The 25,755-nt window shown below is 41.5% G+C and overlaps 1 protein-coding gene across 1 annotated transcript in view; it reads right to left on the bottom strand.

Annotated features, from left to right (window-relative positions):
• Positions 1–20,723, bottom strand: part of LRRTM4 (leucine rich repeat transmembrane neuronal 4) — a 280,017-nt gene extending 259,294 nt beyond the window's left edge. The window contains exon 1 of the mRNA XM_057402570.1: positions 20,650–20,723. The gene's annotated coding sequence lies outside the window, so the exon portion shown is untranslated. The remainder of the gene's footprint in view (positions 1–20,649) is intronic.
• Between the last annotated feature and the right edge of the window lie 5,032 nt (positions 20,724–25,755).

Below are 25,755 nucleotides of genomic sequence, written 5' to 3' on the forward strand. Positions count from 1 at the left end.
CAAAGGCAGAGAGGAATCAGAAGAGGAGGGGGTGGTGTTTTGAAGCATTTTCTAATCCACTGAGAACACTGCCTGCTTACAGCATCCACACATCTGCCCAAGGCTCTTGAGATATTGCTTGCAACAGCAATAGAAATGAATTCAAACATGCATTACAGGTCTGATTAATTTCCAGCTAGTGCCATTTTAAAAATAAAATACATGTCAAGTGGTCTCTCCATCATGGGGCACACAATACATCTCCAACCGCTTGTACCTCCCATAGGTGGAAGGGTATTAGTTTCCTGGTATTAGTAAAGCTCAAGCCTTCAGGTCTTGCTGGCTGCTAATGTTCCAGAGAGGTTTTAAATAAATAATACTGGATATTGTTCATTGCTTCAGCAGTGAAGGTAACAAAAACAAACACCAACCCATTCAGCTTACGGGTGTTTATATGGTTGGAGTATATACCGTACTACCAGATGCAGAGCTTTTACTTACATTTGTGATACTCTTGGCCTTCAGTTTCATGCTATGGAGATGTGACAACCCTCGCTAGATCCATATGAAGCAGAACAGTGCTATATCACTGCACATCAAAAGCATACAAGTGGGTTGCACAAAGACTAACACTGACCCTGTTGAAATAATCTCCTTAGTTTCTCTTTACACTCTTAGAAGAGCTAAGTGCAGTTATCAGCATTCCCCGCCGCATATAAAAGGAGCCCAGGAAGACAAGTCTCACAGTGACAAACATTAGCCATTAAAATTATCACTTACAGACATTAAGCAACTTGCTGGAAATGACAGGAGAAAGAAAGGACTGTTACCCATCAGAAGGTACTAAGGGACTGCCATCGTGCCGCTGGTACCATGCTCTTTACACAGCCAAATTCCTGCCTTTAGGGATAGCTGAGATGTCCTTCACTGAGATCTTGACTTGCTGACTCCGGTATCAAGGGTGAGTTCATTCTCCTAATGAATCTGTTGAGGCTTTGATAATTGCTATATTAGTATCTGCACATGCATGTACATTCATATGCTCTCTAGAGAATGAAATGTCTAACATTAAAAATTCTAACAGCAAACCTCACTAGACTGAATAAAACTGTGAAACCAGAATACGAGACATAAAGGATATAAAATATTCATGTTTTCTTTTTAAAATGCATTATAATGTATGATGCATTTCTCTTGCAATGAACAGATAATGATAACTATGTGCTTAACACCGACATCTTAAATGCAGATACCAGCTCTGAAGATACTATTGGAATAAAGAACACAAACATTGGCTTTGGTCAAACTCTGACTTTCTACAGGCAAAGTTGAAGATTTGACATGGTGAGGCCTGATCCAGCCCCCAATTTTATTTTCAGTAATTAAATGCCTTCTGATTTCTTTGGGAGGTTGGTTCAAACTTCAGGTGCTCCTTCTCATGGCCTTGCATTCCCCTATAAAGCCACTCTAGCAGCACCCAGCATGTATCACACTCTGTAATTCAGTTACTCCTTTTTCATCACAAATCTTTCTATGGGGGGAGGCACTGGCTCCCCATTGTAAATCTGCCTATGCTAAACGCATCCTTGGTACAATCACTAAGAAGGATGCATATTTAAAGATCACCTTTACTCAGTCCTCCAAGACCATTAAAGCATAAGCATCCATTACATGTTCGGCCCAGCCTATTAGGAAGGTCAAATGTTGCAAGACAGCTCCCCTTCAGCTCCAAATGTAATTACACTTCCTGAAAATCATACTGCTGGCATTCTTTCTGAAATACATAATGAGATTTTCATACAGAAGCAGCACTGTAGAAATGATAAACCCTTTATATCATACCACGACCAGAAAATAAGATCTCTGTTCAATTCAATAACACAGCAAGAATGACAAAGTCACAGGGAAGATCACTGCGAGCATTTAGAGCCAGAGCTAGAAGGGCTCATCAGGAATGGTTCCATGTTGCTTTAGAGGAATAATTACAATTAAGATCAAGTTGTGTGCAGGCACCAGAAGGGTTGCAACAAATTGATAAAAAAGACAAATGAGGGTGGGAGATGATGAGGTGAAAGTGAGAAAAGGCAACGGCTCACTACAAACCTTGCCTCTCATTTGTCTTTGAGGGCAAACTCAAGGAATTTATTACTTGAAATTAGATTACATCAAAATGTTTTCTCCATGCCAGGGAGTACCACACAGCACTGCCTGAGTGAAAAAAAGAAGTTAAGATAGTTGGGAGGTAAAATTTTCTCTCCCTTTCTTTACTACTGTGGAAATTAGCTTCTGGAGTTGGATTTCTCTCCTCCAAAAAGTTGCACATCTCTCAGAGACCATCCTGCTAACAAAGGGGGTTCACCTCTCCAACAGAGACATCAACATCCTTGACAGTTTAGACTAGAAATGAATACAGATGGGTTTGGTACTATGCAATATTGAAGATTTCTCTTGGTTTATTCCCATGACTTGAATGTTCATAGATTAAAATTTGCTCTGTAAATCAAAGATGCTGACCTACAGCTCTTGCCTGCAGAGATAGGAGAGAGAGTCACTACTAGTGTCAGGTGAGGTTCTCGCCCTCAAGGATATCCAAAGCCTAAATTGCTCATCATAATGCAATGAACAATTTTACATGGAAGTGAAATCTGAAGGCTCCAGAAAGAACATCCTCTAGAGAGGGAGACTGCCACAGTTCATGTGTACAATATGAAATATCTCTTTTAAACACAGTTAAGGAAATACAAATGCTCTGGGTGTTCCTGTATGAGAAATTCACTTTGGCAGAAATACGCTATACAAACACCACACTCAGGACAACTGTCCTCTCCCGAGCAGGTCAGTCAGCCAGCTCCTTGCAGCTGTATTGTTACAGAGCCAACAGGATTGTGTGTTCAAACTATCCCATCCATCTCTGGGCTGACAACTCACAGCTTAGAGTAACTTATAGGGTGCCTGGAGATGTCTAGCTGTTGGAAAGCTGTTGGAAAGCCAGCTTAATGAATTAACCATGGGCCTAACAGAAGGACTGCTGAAGTCAACAGGAAAATACCTATTCTGCTGGGCTTTGTATCAGTCCTGATACACATTTCTTCTTCTCAGCTGAGAGACAAGCTTCACTGACTGCAAATGTCCCCATGCTTCCTAATTCGTTATTTAAAGGTCAAAGTTTCCACTTGACAGATAAAAGCATTACTTGTATACATGCTCCCTATTGTGGTAGCAGATAGAAGCCCATGCCAAAATCAACGCCCCTAATGTGGGAGAAGGTACACGTCCCAGTCAACAAGACTCGGTGTAAAAGAACCAGCTCATAAAAGACCCAGCTCTAAAGTGCATTTTTATTTCTATTAACTTTCTCTATTCTGTCCAATTTATGTGTTTGCAGTTTTCTTTCCCTACTAAAGGCAAGGATCCTTGCGCTAGATCAGCTCAACAGCCCTCATTTAAATAAGTGGGAATTCTAATTCCAGCAAAATATCCATCAATACTCCCGATAGCTTTAGATCTGACAATACTTGAGTATTGTAAAATATACGGATATATTGTAAATATACAGATATACCTGACAACACACAGTATCTGAGTATTGTAAAAGCTCTGAATAGGGATGTTGCTACCAATTACACCCAGAATGGAATGGCCTGAAGAAACTTAGTTAAAAAGATTAGCTTTTAAAACTGTTATTAAAGTAGCAGCAACCCCAAAGCAGTAAAGCATGCCCCTCTGCAACAGAAACTTCACCATGTGAGAACAGCAAAGCAGTTCATGAGCATGCATTGACATCCTTTGGGCAATAGCACATTAGGGAAACACAAGGGATAAGGTGATATGATGCTAAGGGTTAATTATGCTAATTTAGAGAGAGAGAAAAGCATCTGCATGCAGCTACAGCTCTCCAAGAAAACTTTCACCATCTAAGCCTAGGCTCTACTGAAATTGGCACTTCAGCTTCTGCAGGAGCTAGGGAAGGGAGAGCTTTTGTGGAAATTTAGTTATAATGGTTTCAGCATTAACCTGATGGAGTCAATAGAGTAATGTATTAATTTGACAACACAGATTAAAGATGACTGAGTGACAGGGAACTTCTCAGCAAGCAACAGCACAGCGCCAGGCCTGGGAGCCTTTTCTTCCTGGACAGCAGTGTTATCTTCATGTAAACACCAGCTAGCCCATTCACGTAGGCACAGTTAAAACTCATTAATGTGTACATTCTGGGAGCCTTCTACCACTAGAAGCAGTGAAAATGTGGTGACTGCTCATGCTAGTATGTGTTCTTTAGCCTTAGTACTGAAAAGGAATGTTTTAATGTGTGATAAAGCAGGAGGAGAATTTAAATCAAATGTACCAGCTTTCTTCCTTTTCCCTACCACTGGTGCATCAATATTCTGATAAATCAGGATCAAATGCTCTGGAACAACAAGAGTTCACAGCAATAGACTTGCCTGTTTGGTGATAAGGAGGGACTCCATTTAAGATCTCTTGCCAGATTAAACTGCACACAACTGCAGCTTGACCTGAGGTGCTAAATATAAAGAGTAGGAACCAAAACAGAGTCACATCTTCCATGGATCCAACTACAAGAAGCTGCATTAACAAACTGGTCAGAATTAGCTTTCATCTGGATTTTGAACCTCTGTACTGTAACTGCAGTCTCCCAGGTTCCTTAAAGCAGCGAACAAATATTTAGGCGTTATTTGCCTTATTCTGCTTTGCTAAGCCGGAGAACATGAGGCATTTTGTAGCTCATCTATTAATTCCCTTATATTAAATTGCTGTATATGCAATATTACCAATCACAAATCTGTAGAGAAACAGGATTACCCTGAGTTATTTGACAGTGCTGAACATTATATCCTGGTTCCTCAGCCCTGTGCTGACACCCTGACAACTGGAACACACTTCCTCTGTCAGACTTGCACGTCTCCCTCTGCACAAGACTGCATGAGGAAACCAAAAATGATCCTGGAATAGCACATAGGAGCAGGGGAAGAAAGGAATTTAACAGTTTTATACTTGCGTGGTCACTATATCAATTACGGTGCTCTGAAATGGTGGTAGTATTCCATGTCTGTGCTTTACCAAATGCAAGGAAATACAATGGAGGGATTACAAAAGGATTTTTTTTTTCTGCTCACGAGTTAGTTAAAGTGCAGGGTTTGGTTCTGGCTTATTTTATGGCTTGAGAAAGTGACATTTTTAATGTGAGAAAGGTCAGTCTTGTCAACTTATAAATAATTAGGTGTTGTACTATATGAATTGCATATTACTTCATAGAATCCTTCCACTTAAAGGTCTCCAAAGAAGCATGTACACACATACACACACGTGCAGGCAAGGTAAGGGAGGGGTTTTTGCCTTCCTTCAGGAATGCATCATTTCTGAAGGAGTAAGAATCTTAGCGGTTTCTTTCTGTATATGCCAGGAGAGGTCCTCCCCAGGTAAAAGGGCCTTGGCCGCCTAATTAATGCCTTATGACTATTTGATAGACAATGTGCCCAAGATTGACAGACAGGAGGCAGAGTTCAAGGTATAGCAGTGGGAAGAGAGTCCAGTATCATTTTCTTAGCATCTTACTTGCTCTTAAAATGCAGGATTCAGTATCACCACCTCACACCTATTCCAGAGTTCACTAATCCCTGCAGGCAGTTGTAGCAATACTGCAGTGGAAACCAATAGAGCAATTTTAAACCAACATTGTGATCATCTCATTTACAGGACTCTTATTCTGAGTGCTGCCACACAGCAGGACAACAGCTGAACCAGGAATACAATTGAGGTCCTTCTCATATAAACATTAATACCATTGGAATACCGAGGAACAGAAAAGCAAGCACTGCACATCCAAATATCATCACCAAGCCCACATAAAAATTCGAAAAGATGTCATCATAATTTAGGTAAAAAAAGAGAAATTATTACTTTTTTTAAAGCCTTTAAGAATGTTTCTGAATTTTTAGGCTGTTGCAATATACACTACTTTCTTCTCTACCCAGAAATGCTGCAAGCATGGAGGAACAGTTACAGACTTGCCAAGGTCACACAGAGCCTAGCACTGCAAATGTGGGGAGGAGAAAAGGCACACAAAGGAAGAAATGCTGGAAATACTAGGGTTGGCAAATACTACTGGGTTTCATTTCTAGACAACTGGAATAGTAATTGTCCTGGGTTCAGCAGTAGCAGTCATTTTTCTCCTTCTTGGTAGCTGGTGCAGTGCTGTGTTTTGACTTTCAGCTCGGGAACAGAGCTGATAACAAGGATGTTTTGGTTTGGCCAAGGACTTTGTGAGCCTCATGCTCTGCCAGGGAGGAGGGGAAGCCAGGAGGAAGCAGAGACAGGACACCTGACCCAAACTGACCAAAGAGGTATTCTGTACCACAGCACGTCATGCCCAGGATGTAACTGGGAGTTAGCCGGAAGGGCTGGGAGACTGCAGGGTTGGAGGAGGTATCGGTCGGTGCTTGGTCGGGCTGAGGGGGGACAAGTTATCGGTCGGCTGGTGCTGAGGTGTTGTATTCTCTTCCCTTGTTATTTCCTTTATCATTATTATCATTGGTGGTAGCAGTAGTGATCTGTGTTATACCTTAGTTACTAAACTGTTCTTATCTCAACCCGTGGGAGTTGCATTCTTTTCGATTCTCCTCTCTGTCCCTCCAGGAGCAGGGGGAGGGCAAGGGGGGGGGGGGGGGGAAGTGAGCGAACGAGTTACCTGACTGGGTTTAAACCACGACAGTAATGCATCTAAATTTTCAACTAATGATATGTCCTCCCATATAACTCCTCACAGGGATGAGAACCCCATGCATGTGCGTCGAAATCCAGGGCTGACACTGAGCAATCACTGAGTTTATCTTGCTAATTCAAAGACACATACCATGAGAGTTTGACTGGTTCCAGGACAGAGTAAACAAGAACTAGCAGGGAAGAGAGCTGATCCAGTTCTGTCATTCTATTGTTGGAAATACATTCTTCTGTATCAATGGAGTTACACCCCTGTGAAACCCAGAACAGGCAAGTGGCAAGTCAGTCACTACCAGACTGGGGCCATCTCAAGGCCCCCCAGTTAGTGCCTGATCATTCTCTTGTTCGCCTGTGCAAACGCAGGCATCCTTTCCAGGGGGACTGCCCTTGCATCAGACTCCACACAGGTACAGTGCCAAGCACAACGCATTTTTCTTTCCTAACTGGAACTTCAAGGCATCTAACGCAGTACAGAAAGCAGTCACGTAAGGAGATGACAACAGTGATGATGCAACACAATGCTCCTCATACAAATTTTTCTTGACTACATCTTAATATCTTCTACTAACAGAACCCCATTACTTTTTAATATAAACACTTATTCTTGAAAAATGCAAGTCTTAGACTGGGCAGCAGGGTTGGGGGGAAGCCTTTCGCTACGTGGAAGTAAACTTAAGATCTGAAAATACACCATGGAATTCCATAAAGATCTTCCTCAAATATGACTCATGTGCAAGCAGGGCCTGTCTGAACAGAAAACTTAGTGGAACTGCGAGAATACTCAGTAGCCAAGATGAACACAGACCAGAAGCTGAGATTTCCAAATGTCCTCCCCCTGATTTACAAATGTGTCTTGCTTGGTATTAACTAAAGTTGTGAAAAAATCTTATTAATCCTCAGCTAACATTTCCTTTCCCCTGTTTTTTGTTGGCTAAAAACCTATTTATTGAAGGACATGATTTACAGGTTAGTTTGCTGTCCTTTATACCTAAAAAAAACAAACAAAAAACACCCACAACCCCCAAACTCCAGCATATTAATGCAGCATTTTACATTCCCCGTTAATGTCTCTGGCTCCCCTGAGGAGTTCTCCTTCACATATTGTTTCATCATCGAAGACGGTTCCAATGTGACCTTTTCATTCAGCTGTCCTGCAGTAAGAAGGTACTATGAGAAGACAGTTTCAAGTAATGGTCAAATATGATTTTCATTTACAGTCACATCAAAGCGTATTTTCATCTTCATCAGGATGACATGTTAACCTTGAAAAAATGCTGGAAAAAAAATGTGAGTATTTGACTCACATGAAAGAAATCCTGTGGAAACATTCCAGTTGCTTTATCCCGATAAATCCTATTATATTAAGATCTGGTACGCTATGCAATATTTGAAATAGAAGGGTCTGAATTTCCATAACTTCTGCACTGAAAAGTAACACTAACATATTCTGAGGTACTTTAGTATCAAAAGCTTTTGCCCTGTAAATCTATTCCATAAAAAAAGAAAGTGAAAATACTGAGAATAAGAGGAGCCAGCACAATTTTTACTGGTTTCTTGTATTTACCAAGGGGGTTTCCATCTTAGCTGCTTCCCCGTGACCTGTGCTGCTCTTGTCAAGGCCAAATCCTCAGAGATACTCAGCTCACAGGAGCTGTCTTTGTTGCCCTTCACAACCCTGGGTACAATGCTCTTCCACAAGTTTGCCTTGCTCAAGGGGTACCTCTTGTTATACTGTGACCTCAATCACATCCACTATGATATTCTTTTTTCCTTCTTTTCACATGAAAGTTTTTCTATGACAACTACTTTAAAGACCCTTCCTGCTAAAGCTCTCCCTCATTCCAATTCTTTTTAGGTGAATGGATGAGCTTTTATAAACGCTTTTGGGTGCTGAATAGAAAGGCCAGAAGAGATTCACACGAACAACTTTTGTACAAGAGCTTAATGCATAATGCTCATCAACTCTGGCATATTTCAACTCTGGCAACTTCCATCCCTTCTCCAGACTGGTGGATAGGAGGGAAAGGAAAAGGCGGCCTTTAACTGAATCCAAGGTCAGCATTTAATACTCTTTAATGCCGGACTATCAATTCTGGAGGCCTATTTAATCCCTTTTAAACTGTCAGTTAACAAGTGTAAACCTTGTAAATAAACAAACCCTTGTGTGAACAGACTCTTTTGATGCTTAAGAATAAGGCTAAACAAGCAATGAGACACATTTGAAGTCTGATGTATTAATCAAAGCATGTCTTCTATGCTGCTTCTGAGCTGGGAGCTAACAGCAGCTTCAATGCACCTCCCAAACGGCCTTCATTCTTCAATACTTCATTAAAATACAGTATTTTATTTAAACTTGGGGGGACCAAGCTTTATTTTGCATCTCTGAAGTCTCTGTCTACGCCTCTTCACAAAGGAATGCATTCACAACTTTGCTCTGAGTATTGGAGAGCTCCCCTTACTCTACCTCATTCTTATTCAGATTCAGAGCAGCCCTGCAGAGAAGGACTTGGTGGTGCTGGTTGATGAGAAACTGAACACGAGCTGGCTTCAGTGTGCACTCGCAGCCCAGAAACCAACCGTGTCCTGGGCTGCATCAAAAGGAGCGTGATCAGCAGGGCGAAGGACGTGATCCTGCCCCTCTACTCTGCTCTCATGAGACCTCACTTGGAGCATTGTGTGTAGTCCTGATGTCCCCAACATAAGGACATGAAGCTGCTGGAGCAAGTCCAGAAAAGGTTCACGAAGGTAAGGGGGCTCAAGCACCTCCCATGCAAAGACAGGCTGAGAAAGTTGGGGCTGTTCAGCCTGGAGAAGAGAAACTCTGTGGAGACCTCATAGCAGCTTTCCAGTATCTGAATGGGGCGTATAAGGAGGCTGGAGAGGGACTCTTCACTAGGGCCTGCAGTGACAGGACAAGGGGTAACGGGTTCAAACTTAAACAGGGGAAGTTTAGACTGGAGATAAGGAGGAAATTCTTTACTGTGATGGTGGTGAGGCACTGGCACAGGTTGCCCAAGGAAGTTGTGAATGTTCTGTCCCTGGCAGTGTTCAAGGCCAGGCTGGACGGAGCCTTAGGTGACATGGTGTAGTGTGTGGTGTCCCAGCCCATGACAGGGGTTGGAACTGGATGATCTAAAGGTCCTTTCCAACCCAAACCATTCTATGAGTCTGAAAAGAATTAGAATCAAGCCTCAGTGGTTTAACTATTACTTCACAGCGTACCACCTCAAGCTGAGCTTTCGCTACCTAATTTTGGTACTCCTGGCCTTAGCTCCGTGCTCACTGTGCTTTACAAGTCTTAACGCCTGCTGAACATTAGATTTCATTATGTGAACTTGCAGCAGCAGCTGTTTGTTCTTGCCATGCACCACAGCACATTTTCTATCAAACGCTACATAAACCATTTGACCCCATCTGCATACAAACCTTCATAGCTATCCCCATTCAAACTACCCCCTCCACTCACTCTGCTTCAGATTCAAAACTTACTAACAACAAACAGTTCTATAATTAATGTCTATAAACCTGACTCATTGCTGACATATTTTTTCCTGCTTTTGGTCAGCGCTATCATTAGGTTAAAACTTATCAGGAATACAGTGAAATCACATTAACTGACTAACTGTTAAGAGATCAAGACAGTAGCATTTAACTTGTCTGAATGGCCAAGATAATCTAAATATCAAAAGTGAAATGTAAAATCACAGATGTTAAAGGTCTAAACTTTTCTGTAGGACCACGTGCACAGTTCCTACTGAGACTACAAAAGCGCACATACTGCACATGCCCTAATACACGTACCACATGCAGTGCTTTCCTGTTATTCAGGTGCTAAATTTGAGGAAAAAAGATAACAGTTTAGGCACTAAGACAACAGGCATGAGATTAAATCTCTATTAAGACTTCTCAGATAAAAAGTAACATGTTTTCATCAAACAGAAGCGAGCTGTGAAATGTGCTGTCATGAGACTCTGCCGAGGACAAGAATTTAAGGTTAGCAAAGAAACTGATACAATTAGCAATGACAATAATTTGGGGGGAATATTGGACAATCGTGTAAAAATGACACTTATAGAGAATTTTTATTAGAATAATAACTCAGCTGAGACCAGACCTTCAGAGCAAATCTGCCTCAAAGGGGTCTAAAATCAAAGACGAGTATGTATCACTGCTTGGCTTGAGGAGTCCCCTAATGGGAACACACAGTCCAAACTTTTTACAACAGTCCAAGCACCAGGCTGGTGAAGAACACCAGGGGACACCTTCTGTTCTGAAGGAACAGAAGCAAAAATCCACTCCTACCTGCCAATTACTGCAGGAAAAACTAACTGGAAAGGTCACCATACGTCCACATTCACCTTAGCAAAGTGAAGACAATGCTGAACTCATTTGGGCTGGTAGGAACGGCAGAACCAACACGCTCTGGTTTAAAACAAAGCCTGAACTCCATGAGACTGCAAATCCTTTTGGGTCATCTCTTCATTTAGAACCTAGGCCAACACTCATTAGGTTCAAAGCCCAATTCAGACTTGACCAGAGATAATGGGTTCTACTCTCTTGCTATTAGATCAGGACCTGAACCAGCAGTAACACTTCATCTGGACCTTCACACAAACTGGCTGATACAGATTTCGTGATACACATGGATTCTATGACACTCAACATAGGTACATCTACCTTTATAGGCATAGAGAGAGCTAAGAAATGTTGTTCCAGTAAAGCTGTACCCAAAAATTACATTGCACAGCTCTTAGACCTTGCACAACCCTAAAGCCTGGGCACTTACACTGTAAACAGCTTCCCTTCAAAGACTGGTTCAACTCATCCTACCCCATTCTCCTTAAAATTAAACATCATCTCCATTGGAGTCTAGAGGTTGTGGCCCAACTATAATGTAGTGGTGTGAATATATTTAAAGTAAACCACCAAAATCACAACTATTCCACATTATCTTGTTTTACTCTCAATTTTGCTGTAGTAGGCTGTTGGAGTACTAAGTCAATACAGACACTCTACTATGATGGCAGCCTTCCGCAGTACAGAGGGGGAAATGCAACCTGAGCACTCCAACCCAGCCATTAGCCTTTTTAATGATTCTGAACCACAAAATATGCTAAGATTCTAATAAGCATCTCATTCTGCTCATCCTGCCTGTGCTCGAGTCATAGATGCTCAATAGACTCCTGATTTCTTTGGCCTTCCATTAAGTTGAAGTCTAGATGGGCATGAGACCTAAAGGAAAAGGATTACAGGGCTTTATTCAGTGCTGTCAGAGACAGAAAATCCCTGTCTCGCTGCCAGATGCATTAAACTACTGATCTCACAATTGCATAAAATTATCACTGGCATTAAATCTATGCTAATTCAACCCATAGCAAGGAAAGATGATTTAACCCAGAAACCTTTTCCAATGTCATTCAAAGCCCTAATTAGAAAAGTGCTCCTGTTCTCCCCTCACGTTCTATTATTATAGGTATTATTCAAAATGTATTATTCATATTCATTAAGCAGAATGAGAATAACAAGGGGACACTTACTATATAGTTGAGGAATGCTGTTTAGACATTCCTGGTCACAGTTTCCTTTTCTTACAGAAACATTAAACCCATGTTACATAGGTTCTTGCTTGTCATTACTAATGGAAACAGCACAAAAGCAATGTTCATTTAACTGCTACATATATAATTTCAGCTGACTGAAGAGCAATATCCTTTTCTTCTTTCCTTTGTAATTCTCCCTTCTAAACTTTCAGGAAGCATGAACTCCCACCACTGAAAAAAATTTCCCTAAGCACACTCCAGTTGGCTGTGGAACATGTCATGACACGATCAGGCAAAGACAACCTCATAGAAACACAAATACACAGATGAAGAGAGGAGTGTCTGAATTGGGTTAAGAATGTATCTTAAATCTAACAGCACTACTAGAGCTTCTGAAGCACTTTTCATTTATAAGTCTCAAAATCTTCTTACAGAAAGATAGTCTATATCATAGAACGCCAGCCTGGTTTGGGTTGGAAGGGACTTTAAGCTCATCCAGCTCCAACCCCTGTAGCTACTATAACCAGACACAGTGCCCAAGGGAGCAACAAACAAACCCATACTTTTGAGACAAAAAGAGATGAACTTTAATACTTTGGAGCTCAAATTAATGTTGAATTAACAGTGATTAGAAGAGACTTTTCCATCAGGGAGATTTTTCTACAACAACTGTTTTGAGAGGCCTATTGCTGGTCTTTACATTCTGCTTTAATGTGCTTGGCACACATTCCTCTTCAGACAGCTATCTGGCTAGACAGATCACTAGTCTGATCGAATATGGCAATTTCTATGTTCTTAGGGGAAAAAATAAAAAGCAGTGCAATAACACACTCCAGGGAAAAATCCAGAAAAATCTAAAAATTAAAACAAAAACATAAAAATTGCAATAAATTCATTTTGCCCTCCTGTGTTGCAATATGATTTTATGTGCAGCATTAAACCTACAACATGAGTTATCCTTTACTTCGAAGTGACTATGACTAGAGGCAGGCAATTGAAATACACAATCCTGGTGGGTGAACTGAGTTTATATCCATTCTAATTACATTCATAATACACTCATTTGAACTACCGTAGGTATTATTTAGATCTATGCTATACATTCTGTCTAAAATAAATTGAAATAAAAATATAATGCATAGCTGAAAAATATACTCTGTACAAAGTACTGTATCTCAGTGACAAGTACTTAAAAAAAAAAGGCTAAAAGTAATAAAAATTACTGCTAGAAAAATCGAAGTGTTCCATTCCTAGGTTTTATGGAGGCAGTAAAAAATGAAAAAGCAGCTCTAGTTAAGCTAGACTGATGAAGTGATATACTGCCAGAAAGGCATTCAAGGTTGTGTTGAAACAGATTTAAAATTGATATATATCAAATACAATAATTCTGGTGCATATTAAATAGAGTCTAGCTGGAATGCTAGTGCACACTTTCACTGGATGATTGTAAATGCAATAAAACACCAAAGCTTGAGGTGGACAAAATTTGAGCCTGGCTGAAGCTGTTAATAGCAGGTTTAACCCATTAAACGTGGTGCATTTGAGCAATACTGACAACTTTGTTTTATTTGCAGGAGTTTCAGGAATAACAACTACTGCCATTTAAACTCTTAAGTTTCTTTACTTGTAACAAAAAGAAAAGTTTCTAAATGATGAGCAGAGTTTTGGCTTTAGCCAGACCAAGTGAGAAAGGGCACTCGTGTGTTATAAATTATTTAAGAGCCTGTCTTCTACAGGCACAGGTCAGAGAAACACGTACCTGTGCTGGGCAGTAGTGGGCTCCGACACCTCTCTCTGACACACAGCAAAAGGAAGAGTTTATCCCCTTCATCTGCATCTCTGCCTTGGTGGCAGGAAGAACACCAGGCCAGGTAAGAGGGTTATAGCACTGGGAGTAAGACTGCAGTGTTTGATTTCATTGTTATGGTACAGCCAGTGGAAACTGAAGATAAGAAGTACTTTATGTTCATACCAAACAAGTGATAAACAAGTGGACCATTAACATTCTGCCCACATTCTGTGTGGGTTCACGTTATGACACCACATTTATTCTCTTAAGCAAGGTGCTTTAACCTGAGTTTACTGGGAAGTACGAACTGATCTTTCCAACACTACCCAACATTCATCTTCCTCCTACTGGAATTAGATAAACTAAAGAACAGGCTTCAAAAAAATACCCAGTGTGGCTGTCCAAAATAATCATGAAAAAGGTTTGAATTGCAGAGTGTTCTGATGCACACATTTGCTTTGCAGTTAATCATTCTGAAATTCATCTTCAGCAAACAACCAGCACAACATTACTCTGGTGATGAAGAAACTAGTTTTTTGATAAAACAGAGTATTTGGAATTGAACAGGCTTTGTACTCTTCCTCCACAACAGGGAGGATTTCAGTTTCCTCTCATTTTCACAAGGATTTAGCTCATTACTCTGGTTAGGACTGTGAGAAGTTGTCATCAGTTACAGGAACAGAGGTCTCTTGAGTAGCCTCTGCAACACAAACAGCATCCTACTCTTCAGTAGCGTAGATGCTGTAGAGTGTAGTATGCATCACCACCTTTGTTCCTATGTGTAAAACCTTGCTAACGTAGTGATTTTAATGAGTAACTCACATAGAGAAGTCAGGAACACGACACCATTACCTCAATGACTAAGAACACTTCCCCCAGCTATTTACCTTTGGTGATGCCCACACCAGCATCATTGTCTACAGACACATTGGCAATTTGAAATGGATCAATCATTACCAACAGCTTTCCACCTGCATCCCAACCCCATGATATGAGGTAGACAGAGACGACACAGTATCAACAGGCACTGGAGACCTCAGCATTCTATGCCTACTAAATTGCTCAATCCATCCATATCAAGGAATGCAACTGACTTGTTGACAGCAGAAACTGAAAAACACTGTCAAAGATAAAGCAGGCTGGTATCTGACAAGCTGAGTGTGCTATAGCAATTATCCCAGAGAAATTCTAACTACAATGTCAGCTTCTTGCAGGGCATTTGTGTCTGCTGACAAAGACAAAAAACAGGTCTGCTTCTGAAACCTCCACACGTATAAATGCTCACCAGCCTAAGACATCCTGCAAAAACAAGTTCCTTTGACAGTTCAAAATGGAAAGCATCCAGGCCTTACCTACACTAGGAAATGCTGAATTATTAGTAACAAAATGTTTTAAACTCGCCTGCTTGACTACTGATGTGGAAGAGACAATACCTTCCCTTCCTCCCTTCTGTGGCCTGCAGAGTGTTTTCTACTAAAAATCATATGCAAAAAAGCACATGTACATGGGGTGTGTTTGTGCAGCCCCACCATGCTCAGCCTGGCACCTGCAAAGATACACATATACAGAGCCAAGCCCCGCTTGAGGCAGCTCAGATCCAATACTGCTGCTCTGATTTCTCACAGGCATGGAAAACAGAGTATTCCCTCCTTTGCTGCAGAAGCTTTCTACTTTTTTGAAGACTTCAATAAGCTTCCCCTCAATTCCCCATGCCAAGCCAGCCAGGCTGCTGCTCCTCCAACAGAATTCTGCTTTACAGTACAAATATTTACCATGGATACATGAGAGAGAGCATGAGATTGAGCCGTCACACGGAGCAGCATTCTACTAGCCATTTTGAGAATATGGAAGGCATTTTTGGCACTGTGATTTACAACACACTTATACAGGAGAGCTATAAAGGTAGCATTTTTTTCTTCTTCAGTGTCACTGAATCTCTTGTGATCCCATTGCCATGTGACTTAATATATTATTAAAGACCAAGCTCCAGAGTTCTTTGAACAAGAGGTAGGTATGAGGACACTTTCAGTCCTCCTCACTGCAAAGCAAGGATTTGAATCACAAACCCCCGAAGACCATAAAGCAGATAGTTTCCATGATTTTTAATGCAGCCTTGCAAATATTTGAGCCATGCAGAGAAGTTACTAAACAGCAATTTTAAAATAAATAGAACACATTATGGTATTTAAAAAGAGATTGGAACAATTCCTAAAGGACACATTCACTCAGTGCATCAACTGCGAGATAATAAGAACACAATTGTCTAGGTGCCACCTTCCCCTCCTGAAGTTTCTAACTGCTATCTCAAAGAGGCTGGGGAGAAGCTTCAGGAAAAGGATTGCTTGTTGTTCTGTATTTGCCCTGGTCTCATTTTATTTTTCCTTAGCATCAAGTATTAAATGCTGTCAAAAGTGGGACTGCTTACAAAGATGGACTTTTATTTATGAACATCATCAGTACACAAATGCCCCTGTAGAGCTTCCTGGCCAAGACGGTGCTTGTTAAATTCATTACTTTCTTTAAGATCACAGATGAAGGCGGTTTATCTCTAGGTGTAAAATAAATATCACACTAAGAAAGAACCAGATAGAAAATACAAAGGCTTGAAAATCACAATGGAACAAAGCACTGTGCAGATAAGAGATCAGTCTTTCAAAGTAAACCAAAGGGATTAAATCAAACTCTGAAAGAAGACAAGGAAATGATAAATGACATGAGACTGTAACTAAACTAAATCTTTGGTGTCTAAATGAAATATAGAGGGCTGAGGAGATTATGCAAATCAAAATGAATCAGGCTGAATCAAGACTTAGAGCTGACCTGAAGCGTGAGGAACATGCTGCATTGTGAAACCAGAGCAACTATACAACCTGAGATTGAATAGTTGACCAGAAAGTAAAGGATGGAAATTATAAAGAGAAGGAAAGGGGGGTCCATCTCCATAGCTGCCATGCAGGCAGCTGCATGAAGGGCAGAAAAAAGGAAGAGGAAAGCTGTCCAAAACGTGTATTACTGTTTGCTTACTTTAATACAATCATGCTCTTAATTCTTGGCAAGCCAGCTGAGATCTCAAAGCCACACAGAGTAAACATCTACCAAGATTCTTCAGTTTCAGTATGTTTGAAATGGCATTGCAGGTGCTTTGTCCAAAATTCCCTGTCGTCAGCAGGCAGTTGTATACCTTCTGAGCAAAAGGTCCTCCTGAGGCAGATCATTCTGCATTGCTTCTTCTTATCACTGCAGCTGGAATTCATATTCCAAATGTTGCAGAGGAATTTCAGAAGAGTTCAGATCTCAGCTTCTGGTTTATTTCTCCTCTTCCAACCATTTGTATGCGTATGCACTAAGTCATACAGTAGAAGTAGGAACACAGAAGTTAAGCAACAACTTAAATGCTCCAAAAGGATTCTGTATTTATTTTATTCACTATTACTAGCAATTCCAAATCGTGACACAAGGGTCTTTTGACCTTTAGCATAACTGACGCAGTCTTTTGCAGGCTGAGCAAACCAGCCTCCCCAAGAACACAGGGAAGGGAAGGACGAAAGTCAAGTGCTGTAATTAGCTGCATAATTATTTTCCAAAATAAAATGTGCAGTCTTCACCTCTCTGGCACTGAATGGCATCATTGGGGCTGCTATCATTAAGCTGCCATCACTGCACTATCATTATAGGGCTGATAAGGGAAGACAAATACTTCGAGATCCACTAGAGGATGCATTCATTTCCCAACTTCCCTCAACTAATGTATTTATCTACTTATTTTAGTGGATGATGGGGTTTTGAGGACAGGAAGGAAGGTCACCGACACTGGAACCAGCTGGGGCAAGAAGCATTTTTCTCACCAGGAATTGACTCTGATGTTCTAATAGAGATTAGACCATCTATCTCTTCAGCACATGACAAAACTCTCATTGACTTGAACAGCACCAAGATTTTACTCCAAGCTCGCAGCCACAAGAATGAAGTCAAGAAAGGAGCTAAAGTAGGAGGGGAAGAAGGGGAAGGGAATCCACATCATAAAGAAACATTGCTTAAGTGAAATCCTTTCCTCAATCGGTAGGAAACAATTTTATGTCAAGAGGGTCCAAGCTACCCAACACAGCTGAAAAAATAAGCTGTGTAATATTGTTTTCATAATAAAATAAGAATAACTGAAGTAATTTAATTATTGTTGTCCCAGAAGTACGGCATTATACAGTGTTGATCCACCTCTGGGTATTTCTAATCTTGGATGGCATCTGAACTAGGACTCAGTAACACAGTATTTGCTATGTAGTTGACATGCATTAAATTGTATTTGCATGTGTGGAAGAACTTCTGGCTCCCCAAACAACAACAGAAAAGAAACAAGGAAATTCCCCATAACTGAACACGTGATGTAATTTCATACAAAGAATGTTAAAAACTACAGCCACGGATTATCTGTGTTTACAGAACACATGACAAAATGTTTAGCAGCTCACTGTGGTATAAACAGACAGGGACAAATGGAGTCAAACAGTTGCAAGCAATCACATGCATATAAAAATGAGAAAATCCTTAATTACATTTGAAAGGCTGGTTTAGTGTCGTGACCTGTTCAGAGTACAGTGGAAATGGATGTTTTTGCAGCCAGAATCTCTCATAGCTACCAGGCATCAAATTGAGATTTATCTGCTGAAGAACTGAGTCACTGAACTAAACACTGAGCTGCTATTATCCATTTATACCAACACCAAGGTTACTCTCTGTATTACAGAAACACAAGCTTCCCCCCCCCCCCCATATTATACAAACCAAGCATGCATTGGAGGATGAGCACTTAAACCTAATTCAGGAACCCTGGGCTTGTCTGGAATCAGAGAAACTCCACTATGCAGAGACTAAAGTCTAATGGCGAAATAATAGCATCCCTGTCTCCCTGGTTTGAAGTGTGAAATACCTACAGAAGAAGGAGCACTGGGGGATACCAGTTCTTGCAAGGCCTAAAAACTTCAGGGAAGCAGTATGGGATATTTTTTTCTTGAGGCCAGAAGGCAAAGAGAAACTCTGAGAACAGGCAACTGCAAAGGACAGAACGCACTAAGAACCTCCACAGGTTTTGAGGGGGTTGGGTTTTTAATGAACATAGATTTAATTATTCAGAACAAAAAAAAAGAAAGAACTAAAGGAGCCTTAAGTGACTAATAAAAGTTGTTCTGAAATACTTAGCAGAGAATGCTGATTTTTTGTCTTGTCACGAATTATCAGTGCTTGTGATAGAGACTGATGTTAATAAACAGAAATTAATACAAACATCAAATGTAAGCTTTCAGACTCCCACAGAGGTAGAGAAGCAAAGGGTTTGTCCTTCCAATGTGTGTCAGAATTAACACTAACAAGACCAAACCTCAGACCCATCTAACTCAATTCCCATGTCAGCACATCTACCCACAGATGTCCCAACAACACTACCAGCTGCTCATTAAAATTTGTTCCCAAACGTGGATTCCTTGGCATTTTGTATCTAGTCCTGACCAAAACTATTTTATACTCCTACAGGCCAGAAAGATTAACTCCAGGCTTCTGGTTAGGAGTTTTTCATTGCCCTTAGGTTAATAGGCACTTTAAAAAAAAAACACAAGAAGCTTTTAATAACTAATTATTGCAACACTACATTTTTTTTTTCAAGAGAAAACAAAGCAAACAAAAGGTTGACATTCACATGTTTCAAAATGCATCCAAATCGCCAGCAACATTCCTTTATATTGCATTTTTTCCCAGTATTTTCCCCATCTGTGATCTTTCCGTGCCATACTTTCAGTTTCTAGTTCATTAATCCCATCAAGTGTAATCAACAATACTAATGCTAAAAATACTAATAAATACCTGAAATCCTTGGGTAAATTTATACATCTATGGGAAAAGGAGGTTCCATGGCAGCGGACAAGGGAATAAATTACTTAAGTAGCAAAGCAAATACACTAATTATTTTCATTTGGATGTTGCATTGCTGCCGTTTGTGCATCATTATCAACCTGTTTTCTCAGCCAGTAAATAGGATTCCCTTTCAAAGTGCAAGCCATGCTACTAGACTGTAAACTCCAAAAACCCCCAACTTCTAACACAGATTCAATTTCCAGCCCATAAGGACTCTCTATCACAGCTTACACATTAGGTAAGGCTATTCTTTTGAGACATGGAAGACTTGCTATGCTTATCAATTCAAACAAAGTCTGAAAGCCAAATCTTGCCAACATCCATGAAAACACAAAGCCTTTCCAGCAGACCATTCTCACGTTTGAACTACTTCAGATGCACTTCACTATAATTAAGAGCAGATCTGTTCTTCAGACATTAGGTAGCACTTCTCTGGCTGAGGACATGTTCACAAACACCTTGAAACAGCATTAACACGCAAACATTATTTCAGGTGTGCGGAAACAAATCTCAACCACAAAACCTGGTATCTCAGTCCTTCACAAAACAGAGTAAGCTCTCTTAATTAAAACCAAGTAAAGTATTCCTCCTTGGGTACTGCAGGCTACGGCTATTTTATGAAAGCTTTAAAAAAGCCATCTAATTTCTAAGCTCTGGAAGGCATAAACTCATTTGTTTTCTTCTGCAGAAACAGAATCCTACCTTATCAAGTAGCATGATCCTATGTCCTCTCAGGCTCAAACCCATCTTGATTCTCCTCACTGCAAAGATGAACTGGAAAAAAAAATGAAGCAAAAAAATCAGTGAATTGCTTCTTTCTGTAGGATTTTTACTGTTACCCATCACATATCCCCACTAAACACCAGAACATCACATAACTTCAGTAACACAAATTACTCAGTTTGTGAACCGTCTCTAATTTGTCCATTCCCTTTCCTTCCTAATCAGCCCTGGTATCTCCTTATGAAAGATTAGAGCAGGTTTCTGTTCTTCTTCCAAGTATTTTATGAGGTTTTGGTAAGCGGGATGAGTCTCCCCACCCAGTGTTACACTGCCACTGTACATACACAGTGACAGCAAGACACGGAATGACTTCCTCCGAAATCATGCTGATAGCACAGCATCCTATCCACCAGCACTACATCCTGCACCTTCCCAGAGGCTTCAGGCTCGTTTCTACTTTCTGAAGTATTAATTTCTACACATGAAGGGTTAGGTATTGCTTTGCCTTGTTCTAGGAAACAATTTCAGCCACGCATCTGCGCCGGCCTTGGCAGCCATCAGCACTAAGGGCGTATTTTAAAACGAAAATAAACTGCCTCACGATCACACAACTATAGAAATCTTCAACATAAAAAGCATGCAATATGATGGCAAGAGCCCTAGGAAACCAGTAACACTGACCAGGATTTCCAGCGTTACACAGACATTTAATAGAAAGACAAGGAAGTCCAAGGGAGGCAATAAATAGCAGCAGGACAGAGAAGAGCTGCTGCTGGTTTGCAGCAGAGGCCCTCCGAGGAAAGCAGCCCCTTTCCGTAACTTTCACAGCGCTTTATTTACTGCTCTCAGACAGGAACACGATGAAGCAGGCTGACCCCTCATGAAATGAGAACACAAAACTCCTCACCCTTTGAGCTCCAAAACGGGGGGATCAAACCGGGCAGCGAGGAACCCTTCAGCCCCTTCTCCGAGCAGCCATTTCCCAGCGCTCCCCAAACACACGTTTCCTCTATTGCGTGGAGAAGGTTACCACTCAAAGCATTTCTGAGCCCAAGTCTCCACACTGAGACGAGGATTTTCCACTCAGAAAGGGCTTTCCTCCCTCTCTGTGGCAGTGTTTTAGTACCACACTGAAGTTTTCCTTCCTCTCCCGGATAACTCCATCAGGAGGTGACACTTCCCAACCACGGCCTCCTCCTCAGGATGGGCTCTGCTTGGCCCCACACACAGAATGGCAGCTCAGCTCCTGCTCCTCTTTCACAACCGCCCTGAAACCCCTTCCCCACACATCCTGCCCCCCCACCCCACGCTGAACTGAACTGGCCTCATTTTATATCTCCAGGTTCAACCTTGCAAATGCAGAGCAGCAGAATCAAGTTTAGTTCTTCAGCCTGAAGGTGCAGACTGAGAGCAATGGAGGGAGAGGCCCCCCGAGTGCCCATGCAGGCCCTGTCAGGGCAGGCCCCAGCAGTTACCAAAGAACCACAGCCTGGTTTGTGTGTGAAGGCACCTTAAAGCTCACCCGGTTTCAACCCCTGCCATGTGCAGGGCTCCAAGCCCCTGTGTCCAACCTGGCCTTGAGCACTGCCAGGGATGGGGCAGCCACAGCTTCTCTGGGCACCCTGTGCCAGCGCCTCAGCACCCTCACAGGGAAGAGCTTCTGCCTAAGAGCTCATCTCAGTCTCCCCTCAGGCAGGTTAAAGCCATTCCCCTTGGCCTGTCCCTTCAGGCCCTTGTCCCAAGCCCCTCTCCAGCTTTCCTGCAGCCCCTTCAGGCACTGGAGCTGCTCTCAGGTCTCCCCTTCAGGAGCCTTCTCTTCTCCAGGCTGCCCCAGCCCAGCTCTCTCAGCCTGGCTCCAGAGCAGAGCTGCTCCAGCCCTCGCAGCATCTCCATGGCCTCCTCTGGACTCACTCCTGCAGCTCCAGGTCCCTCTGGTGCTGCTGCCCCAGAGCTGGATCAGGACTTTTGCAAAACCTCTTCCTGTGCAGGCAAGACCTCGAGCTCTTGCTGAAATGCCCTTCCCACAGAGCAAGCATTTTAACAATATTTAACCTAGATGAGGGCTGAAAATCATTCAAATACAAACTGAGCCGTTTGCAGGATCACATGTGAGACATCTCACTCATCAAACCTGAGCAGCTTGCAATCTATAGAAACTCCTGGAATGATCTTAAATATAGTGACTTATTAGCAGGAAATGAATACCGTTAAGCAGATGAAGGGGAAGCTATTGCTGTCGTTAGAGAAAAACAAATTATTGCATGTGCCTTTCTCTCTCTCGCTCTCCCTAGAGAACTAGTCATGTCTACAGGGCACAAGTACAACAGCAGCGTTCATGTTAATATACTTAACTGGGGCTGGAAAATAAGTATCTTTTATTTCTATACAGAACCCTCACCCCCAGGCAGGGAACTTGCTGTGTTTGACAGTATGATCAGGCAAGTACAGTTCTCCTGGCTTCCGACATCCTTTTACACTAAATACATCTGAAGGAGCAAAAACCTAAGTGTTAAGCTCTGGAATAAGACCACAATACTCATAGTGAAGGGCTATTTATATCAGATTATTGCAGGTTTTAAGTGGACTGCTTCATCAGGAGCATTGTGGGCATCCTATGTGAAAGGTCTGGGAAACATGACTGAATAGATGAAGCTCTGGAAGATGAATGCCTAAACATGGGTTTGATTTCTTTGTGACCCTGGGCAAGTTCTGCAGGAATGCTCATTGGTCTCTATATGAAATGGAGCTCCCCATCCTTGTGAGGTGTTTTAAACGGGCAGGCTCCAGGTACCTTTCTCAGGCACTAAAGTAAGTGGAAAACACTGGCCTCAATCAGGACAGAATATTAACCAAATTTCAACACTGACTGAATAATGTTCTATATTTAGCATTACAGCTTCAGAATCACAACTGTGTGTAAAGGAATTAAGAGAATCGCATGAGGAAAAGCACTCGTGAAGAGCAGACCATGTAATATCTGTCAGTGCAAGAGCTGCAGTCACTTAAGACTGCATCTGCAGCGACAGTTTGCTCCTGCTCTGGAACAGGTTTCTTGCTGCCCTTGTCCATCAAAACTTGTCTTTTCTGTACTGCTGCTTCACTAACATGGTTGGATGCACTGCCTGGGTTTGGTTTGCAAAGTATTATTAGGAAAGCTGGTGAAGGGGAAAAAATAGGAAGCAGTATGACAGCACATGGATGATACTAGAGAAGGAGCAGCTATCTGACAGATATTTTGGAGAGGATAAGGATTACATCCTGCTATTATGAAAGGACCCAGAGGGGTTTGCTCCAGATGTCAGGTGGGCTGTTGAAATGATGAGTGCTGTTGGGGTAGTGTGTTAAAAATTGTATTGGGGCATCGAGAGATTGTCTGCATCACACAATGCCTTCATGAGCTAAATGAAGGAACCAGGGCTAATTAGCTCAATGAACTATTAACAGCTACACTCTTCCCAGCACTGGAGCGAACACCCTTGCACACACAGAACTCTGCTGTGAAGGAATGCAAGCTCATCCATCACTCTCTCAGGTACCTCTGGAGCCTTGAATAAAGGTCTCGTTATTAAAATTCCAGGGCTTGATCCTGACTGAAAGACCAGGCAGAAAACTACAGTATTTACTGTTGCAGACTTCTCTCAGAGTGAAACAAAGGGGATAATGAAAAGGTATTTGTGCTAAGTCAGATTCCAGTCCTCCTCTTGTATTAGATTTTACCTTAACATCAAACATGTAATTCCTTCTCCTGATCTGGTCATTTGCTATGGAAATGCTACTTCTCTGCACTCATTTTGCCCTGTCCCTCATTAACTTCTTCCCTTTACTCTTTTCCCCTCCCTTACCCATTTGAAGTAAAAACCTTGTGAATAGATCTTTTGCATTGGCAATACATTAACACAACTTCACCCTGGTCTCAAAATCTGCTACAGCTCTTCCTCCACACTGAGCAATATTTCTCCTTTTCAGTGAATTTGTCTCTACAAGTCCGTCACTTGAAAAGAAGATAGAGTTGTTTGCCCAAGTGCTTTTAAAGCAGATATGCAACAATCCTGCTCACGTCAGTAACATAAAAATGCATAATCACCAGCCTTAAAACCATAATTTGCATTAAGATTGTGAAGTCAACCTGTTATGCATGCAGTGCTGTAATGGCAGCCTCAGCACTTGTGCCTCCTTCTAGATGGGCAGGGAAAAATACTGCTGAATACATACATCATTGCTGACCGTCCTCGAACAGAACTTCTCTGATTAGATTTGGGAACCGGCGAGGAATTGACTTTATCCATGAACTCCATTTCCTGGATAATGTTATTAATTTATTCATTAAAACGTTATCAAATTATTGCAAAGAAATCTCCATCCTGAGTGTTAGATAACAGCAGCTCTGCTTCCCATCTCAGCAGTACATTCTCTTTAACAGGACTTTTAACTAGCAATATTGTTTAGTGATTTTATTATTACCATTATTCAATTCAGCCAAGCTCCCCCCCCCCTTCTTCTTTGCACTCTGTTTACACTTTTTAATGAGGTTTTAATCTTCCCTGACACGTTTATTCAGGTTATTTGTTTTACAAAAGGAAAGGACTTTAAGTACAACTGAGGAAATCGATGTTTTTCTTCAACCTGGGTCCAAATCTCTTTCCAATTCTCCTTTTCAAATATTCCTCAGCCTAGGGAGGGGGCAAAAAAAGCAGTGACGGTTCTGGAGAGTGCATGCAAGAAGGTTAGATGGGTTTAGATTAATTCAAATAAAACTCAAATTCTTAGGGGAAGAGCCGTGAATTTGACAAATCCCCATGAGAATAACTGATTCCAAAATACTAAATTGAGCCCTCAGAGATTCCTGGATAAACTTAAAGTGCATTTTTAAATGAAAACGCATTAAGGAGCATGGTAAACCTTAAGCTGGCACTGATCACAGCAAATCAGCATTCCCTTAAAATCAAGCAATGCGTGTCCTTTCCTGTTATATTCCTGCAGTGTTTGCCTATCTGTTTTGGGTTTGGGCTTAAAGGGGGGACAGCCTGAAAACTCCAACTACAAGAGCAAGCGTGAGAGTCTGGGTTTGACGTAGAATACCTGAGT

The sequence above is a fragment of the Pezoporus wallicus genome, unplaced genomic scaffold (assembly GCF_028554395.1).
Source record: "Pezoporus wallicus isolate ANWC-B61680 ecotype Strahan unplaced genomic scaffold, APGP_CSIRO_Pwel_v1 contig_2348, whole genome shotgun sequence".
NCBI classification, from domain to species: Eukaryota; Metazoa; Chordata; class Aves; order Psittaciformes; family Psittacidae; genus Pezoporus; species Pezoporus wallicus.